Source organism: Thermobia domestica, chromosome 1 (genome assembly GCF_964235325.1).
Source record: "Thermobia domestica chromosome 1, izTheDome1.hap1.1, whole genome shotgun sequence".
NCBI classification, from domain to species: Eukaryota; Metazoa; Arthropoda; class Insecta; order Zygentoma; family Lepismatidae; genus Thermobia; species Thermobia domestica.
The window spans coordinates 97,964,624-97,985,522 of record NC_137454.1 but is presented as its reverse complement, the minus strand read 5'-3'; positions in this window follow the sequence as shown (position 1 = coordinate 97,985,522).

Below are 20,899 nucleotides of genomic sequence, written 5' to 3'. Positions count from 1 at the left end.
ACTTTGTCACCTTCCCTCCTCCATCCTCATTCCCCCCCAGGGAAGGGATATCACAATGTGCCTACTGTAAATGTACATGATCTCTATGCTCTGCTCCGCAAAATCCTTGTAACACATGGATGGATTGCTGTAGAGTAAAAGAACAATCGTATCAGCATTGGTGCTTTATGGGGTGTGATAAATACCTCAATCACACTTGACAAATGTATATTGCAAAGTTCCCAAACTTCTCCACTACCAAAGCTGCTAACCATAGTCTGCTATGGAACACGAAAATAGTCATGACTTTCCTGTCCCCTGAATCTTTATGCAACCCGTTCCACTAACACTGTAGTATTGTGCAACAACTTTGCTGCTTTTTTTTCATTTGATACTGTACATAAAAAAAAAAAGTTGTGGAAGTTGGTATATAAAGCTTTCGTTTTCTCATACTACATACCCTTCTCAGATCCGAACCCTCTCTTCCGAAACTCACTTCAAGTTCCCTCCTCGCCTGTATGTTGTTATGTATCTACTGTATATACACAGACCGTATGTGTCTGTCTCATTCGCGAAATTTTCCTACAGTTTTTTTTTTTTTTATTTAGCTCTCGGGAGCTGCCCCCCTCCGTTCAGGATTGCAGTCAGCCGTGTAATTGGATCTCCTGTAGAAAACCCAATCGCTTCATTGGTTAGTGCTGGTGGTGCTAGTGTTGTAGAAGCAATAGAGAGAGAGAAAGAGAAAGAGAGAGAGAGAGAGAGAGAGAAAGACAGAGAGGCGAGGCGGGTGGCGTAGAAACAAGCAGAAAAGAGGGATATCGAAGTGGCGGGCCACAGGACTACGCAAGAAGAAAGAGAGAAAGCATTAGATCGGACCGAAGAATTCTCAGTGTGTGAGAGAAGGAAGGAAAGGGATGAAACTGAAACATTAGAGGAATTGAGAGAAAGACAGAAACGAGATTGAAAACGAGAAAACGCGAGACAAAAGGGAAAATTATAGACTTACGTATTCCTCTTTCCTTCTCTCTCTCTCTCTCTCTCTCTCTTTTTTTTTTGTAAAGAACAAAAACTAATACAAAAACGTAGTGAGACAGGTGCCAGATTTCCTCGCGGTGGGCTCTCTAATCCGTCACAGGGGAGCCCAAACCCACCAATACTCTCCTGCATGTTCTTTTCTGGCACTTTCTTTTCCCACCCTCGCGAAATCTCTAACTCAGATTGAAGCTATCGGAACAAAGGGCGGAGGAAAAAAAAAAAAGAATAAAGGAAAGTCAAATGAAGAATCCAAAGTGAATGGAGGACCCGATTTCCCCAGAGAAGCTGAAATAAAACAAAGATTTAGAGAAGAAAGAGACGAACACCAAATATATAACAGTTTTCCAACGCTCTTCTTTGATATTTTTCAAAATTCACCTTGTTTATTTGTTAAACTCATTTATTTATACATACGTAAATTTGGCTTCATCATTCACATGGCACTTAAATTTTATCTCTTGTCTATTTGGTTGCCATAACTATGCGACCACTTCTCAAACCCTATTGAAGAGTACCAGTAGTGGATCTAGAAGGTAAAAACTGGAGGCCAACCAGAACCTAGACTATGATAGGTATGATGAGTTTACTAAAAAACATTCAAAAAATATATAAATAATTTAAGTTATTTTTGTCACTCAAAAAGCTGAGGAAACTAAGCTATCAGGATCCGTGCTAGATCCACCACTAAAGAGTACAAATTTTATACAGATCCAGCACCTGAAATTTGCACACATCTAAGACGACATCCCTATTTGAATCTATATAGGTTTATTCTAGTGGTCTAGATAGGTTTAGAATATCATTCGCCTTCTTTTGTTAAAGCTGCGGGTTTGTGTTGTCTTGAGGTAGAAACTACAGCTTAAGAGTCGGCGGGACTCAAGTGACCTTGGCAAATCGAAGATATCAGCCTTCCTCAGTTTCTCCTTGCAGTGCAAAGTGTTTCCTTATTTTGGCAAAAGATGGGGTTGTTGCTGAAATGCCGTCAAAGCAAATGGCACCCCTTCTTTTCCTTCGTTTTCGGCAGATCCTACGTTTGGTAGGTGGATCAATGAATGCCGGAGGACATGTTAAACACTGCAATGTCCACACAACTGATGTAGCTGCAGTTCTCAAAATTACTGTTTGGAGGCTCAACCCATTGCATAACGACAACTATTCGGTTAATTCCTCTGAATTCTCTTTCTTTAAAAATAATCCACTTTTGCTGTGCAGTACCTCTATCTTCGTTGCGTTCCTTGTGGGTCTTGTTAAAATTAGCATTATAGAAGATAGAAAGGAAATCATAGTAAGTTTGAGCATTGAATCGTTGGTTAAGAGCATTAATTATATGCTGAAACTTGCTTAAAAGAGGTAAAAACTATAATTCATCGTCAATCTAAGTATCCTGCAATCAGCGATTGGTCATCAATTGAGGGACACTCTAGTTCTCAAGTGACCTTTTCATCTTTACAATGAAACTAAACTGCTAAGATGGAACATATTGTTTTGTTTCCAAGTCCTATTTTAAGAACGCTTGATATGAGCTGCCAAATTTACAAAGAAGTAGTACTGTTTAGAATCTTGAAATCCGTACAACTCTTCAGTAGACTGGAGCCAGTGCTTGAAGTGTGAAGGATGGTGTCACACATCTTGTGACTATAGAAATGGAGATTTTAGTTTTGTATTCATTATGTTGAATCCGAATAATTCAAAAGAAATCATCTGCATAGAAGTTTCAGTTTAGACAACTTAATTTGTAAAGTAGGACGTTTTCTAGTGCGTTGTAAAACAAATTTAACCCATTTATTTCTGTTCAAAAAGATATGTTTATATGCTGTATTTGGTAATAAAACGTTTACTGACTGCAGAACGTGTTTACTATTTTGTATTAATTCCTACCTTTATGAAAAGTGTTTCACTCTCACCTATTCTCTTTTCGTGAGCGTATCATTATTTTAATTTCCATTTACTATAAGTTTATTTTTATACAATTTGAAGAATGCGAGGAATTCGGAAATTGTGAGAATACTTTTCCTATATTTCTTATCATAACAATGGCTCAGAGAAAGATACATCTTAATTACCTTTGTGCATAAACTAAATGCAAGAAATTATATACTGAAACAAATTATGGATAGTTATTATTTTAGGGTTACTTTTTAAGATTGAATAATCTTCATTTTAGCGCCACTTATTATGTTTTGACTAAAGCATATACGAAGTTTAGTAATAAGGTTTCAGGACTGAAGTTGGTACTCTGTAACTGCTTATGACAGAAAATTGTTTATCATGTAGATTAATGCTATGATATACTTCTTTTTAGAGTACATGTGAAGAGTTGGTAAAGGGAGAATATGTGACCTTCTAAAGACCGGTAGTCGAAGAAATCCTGCTTCCCATTGTCGTGAAAATTTAGAGTTATTGAGTTCCGGTCATTTAACCAGTTCTCATTGACACGAATTCTTAGAGCATCTGTGCTCCGATCAACAAAAATACTCTGGTTAACATTATCATAGATTCTTAGACTATCTGTGCCCCAATTATAAAAGATACCTTAGTGCCCATTGACATATATTTTTAGAGCATCTCTGCGCCAGTGATAGAATACACCATGGTTCCCATTGTGAGGGATTCTTAGAGATCTCTGCTCCGGTCATCGAAGATATCTTAGTTCCCAGTGTCATGAATTCTTAGAGCATCTGTGCTCGGATCGTAGAAGATACCCTGGTTAACACTGTCATAACTTCTCAGAGCATCTGTGCTCAGATCATCGAAGATGTTTTGGTTCCCACTATCTGAATTTCTTGGATCATTTGTATCTCGTTGATTCAAGATATCCTAGTTTCCATTGTGATGAATTCTTAGAGCATTTTAGGATCATCGAAGATACTGGTGTCCATTACTATGGGATTCTTAAAATATCTGTGCCCCAGATATCGAAGATACTCTTGTTCTAATTTTCTCGTGGATACTCTGGTCCTTTTATGGATTCTTAGAACATCTGTGTCCCAGGCATCGAATATATCCTGGTTTCCATTGTCATAAAATTCTTAGGGTATTTGTGCCACGTTAATCGAAGATATTCTCATTGCCATAGATTCTTGACCCGATCATCGTAAATACTCTGATTGTCATTGTCATGAATTCTTAGAACGACTGAACACTGGACATCGATGATACACTTGTTTCCATTGTCCTGGATTCTTCGAGCACCTGTGCCTCGGTCATTGAAGGTATCCTGATTCCCATTGTAATGGATTCTTATATGAAACGAAGGGTGAATATTAGTTCAGCTGTAAGTTAGGAAAATTAGCAAAAACTTGCTTTGTAGCACATAAGAATGCATGACAATGATAACCACGGTCTTCGATTACCGATGTTTAAAATTGCACAGATGCTTTTTTCACCAAATCTGCACACGCCTTGCAAAAGAAGAATATCATATCATTAACTTCACATGATAAACAATTTACCAGTTATACCAGTTCTGGAACTTTATTGCCTAATCTTGTACAAATCAATCTAACTGTCCTTTCATATGCAGTCACTCCAGTCACGTCACGAAGTTGCGGAAGTGCTTGTGACACAAAAATACAAGTGATCTCTTATGATATCGAATTAAGGGAAAACGGCTGAACCGTTTGAAATGTATTTTTGAATATAGTTATCATCTATATAGAACTGGTTTTTATCATGTCACTTCAATTAAGATCCCTATCCTGAAAGGGAGTCAAATATATGCGAAATATTTACTTAGGTATAATACAGTGTAATTACCAGTTTTATTTTATTCCCTGCTATTTCTGTGTTTGGTACGGATCGCTTCATTCCAATCGTTATTTCTTTCATCTTTCTAACGTTTATTTTAATCTCATATTCTTCGCATGTACGAGTAAAATATACTCATAATTTAAGTTATTTATGTTTGTACGTTATTTATTTGTGAGGATGACGTTCTATGAACTACTTTTAATTTGAGCCTTTACATTCTCTAGAACACTTGCTCCCTTCTGTTTCCTCCCCTTCCTCCTGTGCACAAAAAGCTACAAAACTGATTCAAGGTGAATGATGGTCCTAACAACAACAACAAAAAAAAATCATCGTCATCATCATCATAGGTATTCTTATATTATCGGCAGGTCACTTGCTGCAACTAAGAAAGAAGCTTCCATGCTCCATGGTCTTCCGCTAACCTCTTTGTCTTTGCCTTTTTCTGTTTTAATATCGTCCATCAGTCGTACCCTCCTTCACCCCCTTACTCTCTTTTCTGCCACCATACTCTCTAGCACGTTCCTCATGATACAGTTCCTTCTTACCCCATGTCCCAACCAGTTTCTCTTCCTCTTAGAAATATCTACAATTGTTCTTTTCTCTCCTACCATTTCTAACACTCTCTCATTCATTTTCCGCTCGACCGAACTAATATTTTTTATTCTTCTCCACACCCACATTTCGTATGCTTCCAGTCGTTTCTCATCATTTTTACGTAATGTCTATGTTTCTGACCAATACAGACACAGTGCAATACTTCACACAAAGCATTTTATGAATCTTTTTCTCAACTCTTTATTCAAGGTCCCACAAAATAGTATTTTCTTAATCCTAAAGGCTTCTTTCATTATTCCTAGCCTTGCTTTTATTCACGTTCACAATTTATATCATTACTAATAATACAAAAAAAAAAAAAACAACAACAACAATAAGTATTCTAAATTTTTGATGCATCAAGAGCTAAAGGAAATAAACATGTGCCTTTCATAGAAAAGCAGCAACAAAACTTTCCATTTCAAAAATTAATGATATGTGGTATTTAGGAATACGAAAAAGTGAACAAACTGACTTTGATGTCTAATGGTGTATATAAATTCCTGAAAGCACGTGCCGTGATAAGGAAAATATACATAACGCATTAATGAATATAAACAAGAAGAAAAGGGGCGAGGATGATATCTGTTCTTCCCAAATTAAGCCTTCTAATAGACCACCCTTTTTACTGAAATCTAAGCCACCAACAGAGCGCATGTAGCCCTTCAACCTCTGCTGTTACACTCTATAACAAAATGCAGACTACCAGAGCGAAAGAAAGATATGATACTTGGTCTTTATGGTAAGAAATAAAACGAAAAAGTTAACCCCTCCTCTCTCTCTCTCTCTTGGAAAGTGCACTAAAAAGCCTAAAGAAAAGAGGCAATGGGTAGTAGTTTGGTGGCTATCAACAAAATGGCAGCCAGCAGTCACTCGTGCGACGAGATAGCAGGAAGAACCGCTACCAACTAACTAAACTCCCTTTTGGCATCGTGGTAATCGACAATCCAACACCCCAACATACACAATCAACTTCTCCACTTTTTTTTTTATTTTTTTTTTATCATCAACAACACAGAGGAGAGAGAGGCAACAGTAATATGGGACACAAACGCACTAACAGCAAAATAAAATTAAAAGAAAGAAAGAAAAAAGTATCTCTGATGTTACTGAAGCTGTAATCTACCGCTTGCTATTACTTCACTCTCGTCGTAATGTCATAGCAGTGTTGCTAACTTTCTTAACCATGCATTACTGTACAGCAGTGGTGGCCAATGTATAATGTACCACGGGGCAAGACAAAATAAGAAGCATTTTTGTGATGCAGGACAAATTGAAAATAAATACCAAATACATATAAATATATAACAATGGTAATTTATGGACATGTATGTATATACTGTTCAATGTATCCTTGTTTCATTCTGCGTATTCTCCTTGTGGGAATACCGTACTCTAGTGGTTAGAGTGTTGGACTTATGTCTGTGTGGTACCCGTGGGTGCTTCCCAAGTTTCGGCGTCCACCCAGCGTCATGAGGCAAACTGGGGAATCACGTGAAAACAAGACGTGGCGGCCACTAGGGCTAAAAAAGATCCTGATGCGCCTACTAGAGACAGGGCGTTGCAGCGCGCTAACCACGTGCTCGCCACTAATCTGGACGTAGTTTAGCCAGTCGCTAACAGATGGTGTTGGGACAGGCTTAGGCTCACGCATGGGTCCTTACGTCAATTGGTTTGACGTCAATAATTTTAATCTCCCTTCTCGTTTCATGTATTTAGACCAATCAGGGCCTGACCTATGAATATTTAAAACTATGAGATCTGTATATATATATATATATAAAAGTATCCCTGATATCAGCAGCATTATCTTCCACAATGGCTTTTGTAAATATTTCTATAATTTAAAATCAACTCTCGATTCAATTATTTTTAGTTTAATGTCCCACGTTACATTTTGAGGCTAAGAAAGACGATGATGGTGATAACAACGAAATAGTGAAATGAAGAAAATGAGAGGAAAGAGGATCAAACCCACCCACACAGTGTTTGTCCACTACAAAACTCAGTTAGCACGAGATGGGATTGGACTAGGGTCTCTATGCACTAGAGATGAGTATTCTGCCACTGTTCCATCTCGGCCCCAAATTTCGATTTAAGTATATTATGACCAGGTATACTCTTCCTGTTACGCATAGTTCCCTTTTTTTAAAAAAAGTTATATATGTTCATTTTATTTCGTGGAACGTACCCGTCCCGCGAGCCGTCATTTGGTCAATATTGCTCTATAGGAATATCTTATTATTGTTTCCACAAAAAAATATTCGAATCTCCGATAATCGAGATAAATATATAATGCGTTAAAATGGGTGATCATTAGAAAATAAAGATTATTCTTTCATATTTATTTATACCTGTATGTATGTATAAGGAGTACATAGGGGAAATAAATTCTGCTAATGACAGTAAAGACAATCACACGATTTCACGTATTAGATATTTGCAGGGACATTTTGCATTAAGAAAAGGTCGTACATACTGTATCCTTTAATTATATACAACCAACATTTCTCTGCTACTCTGTAGTTTGCATAGAAGCTAGGAAATGTTACCGGTGAAGATGTTGTCGGATTCGTTCTATTAACGAACTCGGCTGAAATAATTGCTCAATCTGTCTATTTCAAAATCAGGATAGGTTCGTTCGAGTTATCGTCTGGAGTAACAGACGCGGTACTAACAGAGTAAAATACTGCGTTATTACGTAAGTATTCACATGTACTTCAGGTAATGTGGTCAGTTTTGCTGAGTGGTGACTTTTTTTTTTAAATCCTCCACTACCCCTGCCTTTGCCAAATATTTTGGTCTTATCTGCAGACGCAATTGCCCATTCTAAATAATTTCTCTCTCTCTTCCTATATTATCCTTCCCTATTTAGGTAGGGGTGGGCTTTTTCTGGACTTGAGTTCTGCCTAACTACCTCAGGTCTATTTTCTTCTTTTTTCTTTATTAATCATAACTGAAAGAAATAAAATTTATTATTACATGACTTACAAATCACACGAACATAATACATAACATACATGCATAAAATACAACATTCACAAAATCACATGCTAACTACTAATAGAACATTATTAAAAGAAAGATTTTCTTTTTGATTACATTGAAACCAAATTTTCCGGTTTCACCTGTGTGTTTGTTTATTTATTTGAATATATTTGATTTCTCTCCTGTGTTGAAACATTTGACGATTAATATTTATTTTTGTACTTGTTTTTACTTATAAAACTTATTTGGTTTCTTACCTGTTTTAGATTAATCAACATTTTTTTTTTGTCACTTATGGAACCTATTTGGTTTTACTTGTATTATATAGTTTGTAAGTCAATGACTTACAGTGGGTGGTGACTAGGCACTGTCTGATAAAAACGAACAGCTACAAAAATGCTATCTGAAAAAAAAATGAAATGAAATTTTTGAGTTTTACGTCCCACAGTTATGCCGGCTAGGCTAAAGGAGACGGTGATGAGTAATGAATGAAATGGTGGAATGAAGAAAGTGGAGGAAACGGGAGAACCCCGAGGAAACCCACGCACACGGTGTTTGTCCACCACAAAGTTCACTTGGCGGGAGTAGGGTTTGAACCCAGGACCCCATGCACCAGAGTTGAACCCTCTACCACTGAGCCACCACAAATGCTATCTGGAGAATGCAGAACTTGAACTAAATGTAGTTCTGATTGTATATGAGTAAGCACCATAGTTCGAATTACGAGCGCAATGATTCGAATACTGGTATCAAATTGTACGTATAAACTGCGATAAATCGCCATAGGCAAAACTGCGATAATCGAGGTATTCCTGTAGTTCAGGATGTTAATGGCCAGAACACAGATAGGCCTACATTTGCAATGAAATGAAATGAAGAATTAAACAAGAATAAGTTCAATCTCTGCTCAAATGCCTCAACTAAAACCGTAAATAATAGAAATCTATTACCACCACTTCCGATTTCAGCGTTAATTTCCATTGGATAAGAGCGGTAATATACACCAAGAAAAGGTTTCTTTGTGTCGCAAGAATAGGTTTAAACCAAACTTTACTCCTTCTATTGAAAGGGGAAGTTGTAGAAATCTGTCATTTCATGTATTAGCTGCTTTAGTAACCCGAGAACAGGTTCAGTCTCTCTTCTTAACTCTCCACCACCATCACCATTGAAACACAAACTCACAAGTTTTAGACCCATATAGGTTGGAAATCTACCGTAGTTACCAAATCTGAAACGAAAATCACCTGTTATTCTTCCTTACATCGAATACTGTGACAAACTTTATTACGGTTGCGCGCGAGACAAGACGAGACTTTACTTTCGTGGCGAGATTCCTGAGAAGATGAAGCTCTTTCAATAGAAACGGATACATTTGTCGAGGCGAGATATCATGTTCACGACACGTTTCCGAATCGAGTAACACTTCTGACATTTCCCTGTCTTTCAATACACCCTAATAACTATGGGAATGCATTTAAAAAAAAAAAAAAAAAAAAAAAAATTTGATCAGCGAAACTTTTGAAGTTTTTACCTAACTGAGCCAGATTGCTGTTTTCCTAAGATCATTTCTTAACAGCGTCCCGTTTACTCAGTATCTTAAGGGCCTTCACTACAGCGAAATTAAACTACAGCTAATTTTAGAGTTTTTCTGTAATCTGTAATATCTTCAAAACAAACAAAATATTCAAAAAGCAAAAACGTAGTGAACTAGACAGTATTATTTTGCATGTGATACCGTTATCAGAACTCATCTATCTGCTTTCGAAATGCAACTGTCGATAGATTTAACACTTTTTAAGGATTCTGTAAATAGCGGCATACTAAAAGCAGATAGGTGCATTGTGATAAAGATATCACATGCAAAATCGTATTGTTTAGTTCACTACGTTTCTGCTTTACGAATATCTTTATTTGTTTTGAAGATATTACAGAAAAACTCTAAAATTAGCGGTAGTTTAATTTCGCTGTAGTGAAGACCCTTAGGCACCATTTGGGTGTCCCTCGAAAGAAGTAGATGACCTCGATGAAAAAAAAAAACAACAAAAAATTGCGAGGTTCTGATTAGTGGTGTTAATAATCCGAATAATTCAATATTCCAATACTCGAACAATAGAATCTTCGAATATTTTTTATTAATGCTAATCTATACAGTAAAGTGTGTGTTTGCCATCAGATTTTCACAATAAAAAATAGTAATCTAAAGACACTAAATGTATACAGAGATAGATCTTCACCAGATCTCATCGCGTACGAACCTGTTTTTTTTTTTCGATTTTCGACTCGCAAGGGGATATGGAGGGTTAAAATTTATTGAAAAAAAAATATATATATACATATTTAGTGAACTATAGTGAATGAGGTAGGCAACCCAACCGTTCTTTCAGTGTTCCAGATTGCATATCTTTCAAATATTTGGATACTTTTCATTACCCGTATCCTTGCTGTACGAAGAATGCGGATGCCAGCTGGCCCAAGAATTCATAGGATCAATGCGAAGGCTCTTTTTCGTTCTCACATATCTCGTGCATTGCTTAACTTTGCGAAGCTGGGCACTTCTGCTAGTATTCGATCAAAACAATTATTTTAATAATTATTCGTATATTGGACACGAATATTAGAATAATCACAAGTAAAATAATCCAATAATTGTAACAGCACTAGTGTTGACCAACTACACATTCCCTATCACATCACGTCACGGATTAACACCTTCGAATCATTACGTTAAGTAAGTTAGTTTATATATCTCTTCTCATCGGAAACATCGACATAAAACTGAAGGAAAGGCTAATGAAAACATATGTGTGGAATACACTGTTGTTTGGATTTAAGAAATGAACTCTAGGAGAAGTAGAAAGCGGAGAATTGACACTTTTCAAATGTAGTGATGCGGAAGAAAGTTGAAAATTAGATTGTTTAGATAGGGATAAGCTATCAAATAAGAGAGTGTTGGAAATGATAGGAGATAAAAGGAGTATATTGAAGAGTATTTCGGAAAGAAGAGATGAAATAATTGTACGCATTATGAGACATAGAGCAATCACGCTTTAGGTACGACGAGATTTCCAGCCAACGATTGAATTATATATAGATTAAATAATAAAAGATATAAGGAAGAAAAACTAGTAGGAAATACAAAGCAAGTTCAGGATAGGTAAGAGTGGAAAGCTGCGTAAGTTAATCAAGAGATTGCTGACCGAAGAAGTTGAGAATTTTGTATTATCGATACAAAATATAAGGAAGAAAATCTTGGAAATGAAAAGTCTGGCTCGGGATAGGAAAGAATGGAAAGCTGCGTCAAATCAATCAAGAAATTGTTGAACCAAGAAGTTGAGAATTTTATATAATCTCAATCCACAATATAAGGAAGGAAAACTACTTGGAAATGAAAAGTCTGGCTTAGGATTGAGAATAATGGAAAGCTGCGTCAAATCAATCAAGAAATTGTTGAACCAAGAAGCTGAGAATTTTATATAATCTCAATACACAATATAAGGAAGGAAAACTACTTGGAAATGAAACGTCTGGCTCAGAATTGAGAATAATGGAAAGCTGTGTCAAATCAATCAAGAAATTGTTGAACCAAGAAGCTGAGAATTTTATATAATCTCAATATACAATATAAGGAAGGAAAACTACTTGGAAATGAAAAGTCTGGCTCAGGATTGAGAATAATGGAAAGCTGCGTCAAATCAATCAAGAAATTGTTGAACCAAGAAGCTGAGAATTTTATATTATCTTAATACAAAATATAAGGAAGGAAAACTACTTGGAAATGAAAAGTCTGACTTGAGATAAAGAACAATGGATAGCTACCTCAAATCAATTAAGAGATTGATGACCCAACAAGAATCTGAGAATTTTTTATATTCTCGATACAAGACGTGGCGAAGAAATCTACAGGCAAAAGAAAAGTTAGACTCAGGATAGAATTGTCTGGAAAGCTGCGCCGAACCAATCGAAAGATTGCTAGCCCAAGAAGGGGAAGAAGAAGAAGTATGAATGAAGAATCCAATTAGTACAGTAAATGTGACTGAAAAATATCTTAATTGTGTTTAAGTTGCCTGCTTCTTTTCCAGTTACCTGTTATGCATTTTCCTTCTTTCCCGTTTTTCAACTATACATTTGTTAGAAGTTTTATTTTTAAATATGGAACACTGTAAAATGCATTAGCTTGCAGCATATCTTGTAGTGGTGGCCGCCTACCAGCGTTTACTGGAGAATCATAGCAACGCATAACGGAGCGTCCCTCTTGGGCACTGCTAACTTCTGAAAGGCGCTTTTTATAGGAGCGGGACTGCTTTTAAGTGTTAGTGGGGCTTGAATGGAAGGGGAAAAGGGGGAGATATCCCCCCACTCTCCAAACAGCCTCTTCTAGAAGTCAGAAACAAAAGCAGTAACAGAACAGTCGTCATAGCATGGCTATCTTCAAACAACTTTCCCCTGGAGAAAAATTAAAATGGAAATTAACGCTTAGTATGCATGATAATTCGGCGACACGTCCCCACTTTGTTTTCTACCAAATATTGATAATATGCTAACATATGCATATAGCGGGACCAACGTTACTACGCACGGGACTACTTTACGGAACAGCGGACTGATAACGAGGCGCGGAATTATATGCATGAAATTCTTCAATTCTTTTTATCTTTCTATTCGGGTGATTTTCTTTTTGATGGCTGTTTTCTCTTCATCTTCCTTTCTTTTCTTTCTTTTTCTAATTTCTAACTACAGTTCTTCCTGTTCTTTTGTGCTTTCTCGTGCATTTTTCATGTTTTCCGTTTTCACTAAACAATTCGAAAAATTTGCTAGTTCCCAAAGTAAATGACACATTTATCACTAAGAAGTGAGGTTCTAAAGGGTCAGAAGATTCTTTTTTTTTATTGTTTATTTTCAGGTTTTTACTCAATGTGAGATCCTCAAAGTAAGATTTCAATAATGTATTCTAAACTGTGAAATTTTATTTCCATAATAGTTGTTTAGCTGTGTTAGAAAAATGGTGAAAAACTTTCCTTCGTTAGCGAGACATTAGGAACCATTGTTCGGTTAAGAAAAACTGGCGTCTGACAGATAGCTGCACGTTCTGTAAACAAAACTAAGGAAAAGCTCTTCGTTACTCAGTGCAATATCTTTCACGCTGCTTCTAGGCAATCAAGGTCACTGACTGCACTATTACCTGTAGTTGAATGTTGAATCTCCTGTCAACTGTGCCAAGTACAGAATTATTATTTTTATTATTTAGAAATGGTACGTTATAAGTCATCTTATCATATTATTACGGTTATATAAATAGAATTAGGATCTATTAAACGTTGTACGTTTGTCGACAGAAGTGTTGCCTTTATTATTGCATAATATTTGGGCAATAGCGCTTCCTGCACACAACGTGCTCTGTTCAACTAACAAACGCCAGCTTTCATTAGCAAAACAGTAGATTATTGGTTGGTTGGGTTAGAGTTTAGCGTAATCCTTTCAGCATCGAGGCTATATGAGACATGAAACTAAAATTTAAAGGGAAATTAGATCCACTGACTGTAATGCATTCCAATTTTAATACCATTTCACCGGATTTACTTATAATCCCTAGCAACCTAGACGGCAATACGCATGCGCTGATGCTCCGCTACAGGAATGTCGTATACACGTGAGGGTACATAGCACACAAATAACTGTCTTGGTGAGATAGTTTGAAATTGACCTTTTCATTTAATGGCACTTTATATATGAAATGAAATGAAATCTTTGAGTTTTACGTCCCACGGTTATGCCGGTTAGACTAAAGGAGACGGTGATGATGAGTAATGAATAAAATGGTGGAATGATGAAAGTGGGAGGAAACGGGAGAACCCCGAGACAACCCACGCACACGGTGTTTGTCCACCACAAAGTTCACTTGGCGGGGGCTGGGATCGAACCCGGGACCCCAAGCACCAGAGACTTTATATATCAGTCCTTATTTAGTAAATATAAGAACTGGTCAAAAATTATACTCATGATGGCGCATTGATTCGAGGCAAGAATTGTATTTTCCATTGAACGTCTGTTATATCTTACAACCTTTTTTTGTACAGCTATGCTGTTGCTGATCTTACACTTGTATATGCCTTGCATTAGTCTCTGTCTTCTATAAATTGTACAATGGTATAACATTTCAGTTTGAATTTTAGTTTTGGCGACTATTTTGTGTTGACGGCACCAACAATTGCATCCATTCGCTGTATCAGTCGCCGAGGTCCTGAAATAAATGAAATAACTTGTGCAATGGTTATTTTTTAAACTCTGACCATGCTAAGAATATCGGAAATGGTTTCCAGATGAAAAGCAAATCCGGAGTCTCACACATCGGTGATGGTGCAAACAATTGAATTCAAGTTATTTTCACGAAACAAATACTAAAATCTTTCCGAGTCTGCTTTTAACCCTCCTATAAAAGTTAACTACTATGCATTATTATCTTATTTCATTGCAAGTGTGCCTGGAAAAACCGGTAATTCTATTGCTTTTAATCCCGTAAATGCAATTGAACATTATACTGATTATTAAAATATATTTTATGTTTTAGATTTCATTTAATCAGATCGAAATAGAATATTAGAATAGAAATAGCTTTTAAATTGAGTAATAACTATTCGTTATGCTTGAAAGTAAGTAATACCGTAGTTGAATGTAAACTTAAATATACACTTAAATCAATATGGAAATAGAGAAGATTTCTTTTTGTTCGTATTTTCTAAAAAAAATGAAGTAACACTCGGGAGCAAAGAGTCCATATGCCTTTGATATTACAACTACAGCTTTTAGAGACCACGATTGTGCTACAGATATATATAAAATGATACAGTGTCTGCAAAATGTCTCATAGTGTCTAAAATGATACAGTATTCTCCCTGTTGATATAGTAGCTAGCATGTGCATCAGGTACGCATCCAGTTTTTTTTTTTTTTTTTTGAGGGATTCGATGTTCTGAGAGGCGGTTCAATACTATAAGACACTACTACGTTTATGTAGAATTGAACTTTGTTATTCTACATTCTTATATCTATCTATCTATCTATCTATCTATCTATCTATCTATCTATCTATCTATCTATCTATCTATCTATCTATCTATCTATCTATCTATCTATCTATCTATATCTATATCTATATATATCTATCTATCTATCTATCTATCTATATATATATATATATATATATATATATATATATATATATATATATATATATATATATATATATATATATATAAAACTGTCTTTTAAGTACTGTAGCCTACATTATCAGAAAAAAAATTGATAGAACTAAATTGTTTTTTAATAAGAAAAGAAAGAGTACAGATTAAGTGCAAGACCAAATCTTTGGGCTGCATCAAACCATTTCTCTGCAAAGGAAGTATATTTTATTAAGAAAGTGAAAACATGCAAAGTTTGCAGGGGCTCTGGACCCATTTGATCCTTCCGTGTGTACTCCTCTGACTTGTGCCCATAGCGCTCGGGGTCAAAGGTTCGATTCCCACTGGGAGAGCATTGAACTCTTTACGGTGGTTCGAATTCCATCTTAAGCTGTAGGTCCACATTCCATTTAGCCTCGGTGCTGGAAAGGGGTAGAGGCCTGTTACACTTCAACAAACAAAACTTTAAACCTCACTGTTATAATTTTAAGAAGCGCTAAAATATTACTATTATTTGGAACATCATGCCTAGCGAAATAGAACTATAATTTCAGTTGTGCTTTTGTTAGACATTAAATTGCTTGGCTTGGCACATACTTCAAAAAATGTTAGCGCTTTTTAAAATTATTTTCTCCTTCTTTGCGCTTTTAAAATTATTTTCTGCTTTTTAGTTTTCTTTTAAAATTGGTTAATATATTTTAAAAAAATGTTTTGTTTTTCACTTTTTCTAAACTAAAGGCAGGACGCTAGCTTCCTATAAAGTTGGTCGGCCTATGAAAAATATGTTTCTTCAAACGTTTCAAAATTATTACCTAACATAGTTGCACTCAATTACATTTTTACACTGTCAGCCATTACTGAGTATTATAGTCTAATTTCAAGGACTATCACTACATTCTAATGAAATTTACATGAAACCACTGCGGAAGTATATTCTTTCAAACAAAAGGGGAAGCGTCAAAATCGGTGTACCTGTGTTAAAACATACAATGAGATCGGTTATTTACGGCATTAACACTGCACCCATTGAGGCTTTTCGTGGTCTATCTCAAAGACCATCATTAAATTCTAATAAAATTTACTTGGGAGCATTAAGAAACTGTAGTCCTTCAAATAAGAGAAGAAAAGAGAATAATCATCAAAATCAGTTCACCTATGTCAAAGGCATATGTGAACATAGACACAGCCAAAGCACACACACACACACACACACACACACACACATATATATATATATATATATATATATATATATATATATATATATATATATATATATATATATATATATATATATATATATATATATATATATATATATATATATATATATATATATATATGGTATATAAACGGACCGAAAAACATTTTTCAAAAGAAGGTTAAAAGCTTTGAAGCATGTGTTTAACGTAAAGATTTTCTAAGATATTACATGAGGCTAAATAATGTGAGATTCTTTTGAACTTTAGTCAGACGTCAATGTCGCAGAAGCTCATGCGGAGACAACGTCTACACGTATTGAATACTGGCAATTCTTTATATAAAAAAAACAACTTCATGCAGAAAATTACAAATCATAAAGCGACAAAGGAGTTGTAATATTATAATTTTTCTGGTATTCCTTTGTAAGATCATCTTTCGAAATGGTTTTTCCCTTATTCATACTCAATAGTACTGTCAATTTGGTTTGTGAATGCACCATAAGACAATAATTAACAAAACGAATTTAATGAACATGTATAAGGGTACCATCTGTCGACCAAAAATCTATACATTAAGAATTTCTCTTTGTAGAAAAAAGCAAAAATCTATGAAAATGAGTATTAGAAGCGAACATGAAAGGGATTGGAAACTGAACATGACGAGAAAAAATTGCGTTTATTTATCACGCAAGAAGCCACAAAATGGCCCTTTGAGAGAACATTCGAAGAGCCTAATTTGAACAGTTGTCACAAAGAGACCGAGGAAAGCTAAAAGTCATCTGTGTAAGCTAGGGGAAGAGAACGAAAGGGGGTTAACCAATGAAGTAAAGTAACCAGTCACGCATTCTTATTTTCCTGTTTTATGGCAATTTTAATCATTACCATGAATTTTTCCCCACTCTTTCCCTTTTTTTCTCGTCTTTATTTCTTTCCATTGCATGGAAAGCAGGAAAATTTCACGGTAACGCTTGACTGAATATATATCCACCTCCCATCTCACTTAACACAACTAGTTAGTTGTATTGGAAGATCGTATATGTATATATATACATGTGTGTATGTGTATAATGACTGTTATAGAGAGGGGTCGCGCTATTTTTGTTATCCCCTGAGAATTTAGACAAGAGTTCAACAGAGGTCTCTGGATGAGCGGCAAAAGCAAATTACATTGTCTAAATTGTATCCTGATAATCAGTTGATTGGGTCGTGTGACTACCGAACTCTCAAGTTGAGTAAAATGGGGCACAAGTGGGGGAAGGGTGATATCTCTTGGGGTATAAATGCGTTGATTCTTCCCATGCTGGAAAAGTCAGGCGTTACAACAATTGTCCACTTACTACACATTTTCCCATTTCTCCCTCTGACGTCATGAGTTATTTATTGCTTGTGATCTGACAAGTGTCATCTGTTTACGTTTCTCGTTATTATATGAAGACATTACGTAAAGGATGTGGCGAAAATTTCTTACTTTTTGAATATAATATAAAGCACGTTATTATTTGTGTATGGTAATCTAGTTGCTCTTTCAGTTCTGTGAGGTATTACTATAAATAAAAACGTGGCAGAGGTCAGTGAGAACCATAGAGCTTTAACGTTCTATTCTTACACATACCGCTTAGTATGGTGTAAAAGCGTAACAGAATGTCCAGTCACAACACGATGAAGGATATAAGCTATGCTTCTGAGATATTTTGCCCTCGGCCAAGGGCGCCCATGTTGTGGTTTCCAAGGGAGGGGCAAGTATAAGCGAAGTTTCAAAAATAGTTTCAAATTTTGCTGTAGCTAATGTAAAAATTCTACTGGATTTTCGATATTCTGAAGTACAATTTCCTCTAGGGGGTGAGCGCCCCACCTTGCCCCCCTGATGGGCGCCCTTGCCCTCAGCTCATGAACTGCAGCTGGGTGAAGTTTGGTCTGAGAGACATTGTGTAGTCATTGAAAAGACGTGCCCAATTCTCAAAAGATCAGGTGAACATGCTGGTCAAAGAACCAATGGAACATCCTGTCCATCCAGTAAATGTACGACGTTGCGTGTCACATGTAGTGGTGCGTTATTCTGTTGGTAAGTGGCCGCATGGGCCAGTTGTAAAATAGCCTCGGCTGGATCCATGCATTGGTAGACTCGAGCGGGAACGGAGTCTAATGGAACCTCCTACCTAGGGCTCCCATAATTCTAGACAAAAAAGGAATGACTTCTTGAAAATTTACAGAATATTCATAATTATGCACTTGCTTCTTGCTGAAATAAAACTTAATTAAGAAATTGTCAACACTCGCCAAAAATGAATGACAGAAAGATTATTTCTGTCAGTTCAGAGTAGATGACCAATGAAAGCGCGATTTTTTTTTTAAATATCGCATAGATAGCATATTTGGAGGAGTTATAAGAGTCCCTTAGGAACAGGGGGACATATGATGTAAATTCGGGACGTGATGGTTTAATTGGAACATTTGGAACTTATAACATAAAGCACAGTGCCAGAACTGGAGTGGTGATTCATTATACAGGAGTCATCCAGCATGTTGCCACAATAACACCAAGCACGGATGAGGCCATCATGATGATACAAACAGACATGGGATTCATCTGAGAAGACTATGTGACATTCGGCTTTTCGTGCGCGATGTAGCCACACACGCCTATGCTGAGCAGACAAACGGACTCGCAGATATGGGTGTCATGCAGGTGACGTTGAACTGTTTGTGGGAATACTGTCACTGTATAACAATTCCGAATACGTTCACCAGTGTCGCCATATAGGAGATACGTTCAACTTCTGAGGTCTCCTGTTATTTTTATTTCACAAACTAGCTATTGATACTTACTTCAGAAAATTAAAACTTGTGTCAATTCTCAAGATAATATTCTGGTATATGCGCCTTCGAAGCCCGGATGTAGTTCCCAATGAGAGCAGTGACGCTGATAACGGCAACGCAGACCCTTTAGTGAGGAAAGGCCTCCGAACTTTAGAGCACTCTCAAGTTATGAAACTCGATTTGCATAGGACTTGCTTCTAGTTCTGAAGGTGTAGAAGGTTCAAAATCAGTTTAGCCGCAATGTATGGAATTTCCTCAGTGGCGGATATAGCCTAGAGCCCTCAGTGTTTTTGAACGACAAAATATTTTAAGCATTTATTTATATATTTTTCAAAATTTATAGTAATTGTTGCCTTTAATTCTGTATTGGAAAATTTTTGAAACATTAAAAATAATTTCATTTACAGTTTATTTTTATGCAATGTGTAAAACAACACTTCAGGTCTATAATGTCAAAGTCCAACAAAGCCATCAGGAGAGAGTTAAGTTGGAAACTTCTGCAGGACCCATGAACAATTGAAAAACAAACAAAAAAAAAAAAAAAAAAAAAGCTCTTGAATGGATCACCATTATTTTCTCCGACAACCTCTAAGTTAAATGTCAATTACATTTTTTTTTTTTTTTTTTTGCCATATAAAGTTCATTCTTGTGACTAATCTGTTTAGCTATTGTACCTATATCCAGGCCGGTAGCCAGATCCAACCATATTATAGTTCATCAATATATTATAGTTCATTTGCAAAGCTACCATGAAAATTTTTTGGGGGGCAGCAAAAATTTAGGGGAGGCCCGGCCCCCTAGGCCCCCCTTGGGTATGGGCCTGCCTGTATCATCATAATCATCATCATAGATATTCTGTTATTATTGGCAGGTCACTTGCAGTAACCGGGAAGCTTCCATGCTCCACGGTCTTCCGCTAACCTCTTCGTCTTCACGTATGATTTTTCTGCTTTGATATCGTCCATCAATTGTAGCCCTCTTCTCTTTTCTGCCAACATACCCTCTAGCACGTGCCTCATGTTACAATTCCGTCTTAGCTAATCTCCCAATCAGTTTCTCTTTCTCTTCTCAATAATATCTAATACTGTAATTTTCTCCCCCATCATTTCCAAAACCTTCTCATTCGTTTACCATTCGATCCAACTAATTCTCTCCATTCTTCTCCACACTCACATTTCAAAAGCTTCCAATTGTTTTTAATCACTTTTGCGAAATGTCCATGTTTCTGTCACATTCAGAACAATACTCCACAAAAGAAAGCATTTTATTAGTTTTTTTTTCTCAACTCTTTATTCAAGGTCCCACAAAACAGACTTTTCTTCCTCCTAAATTCTTCTTTAATCTTCCTATCCTTGGATGA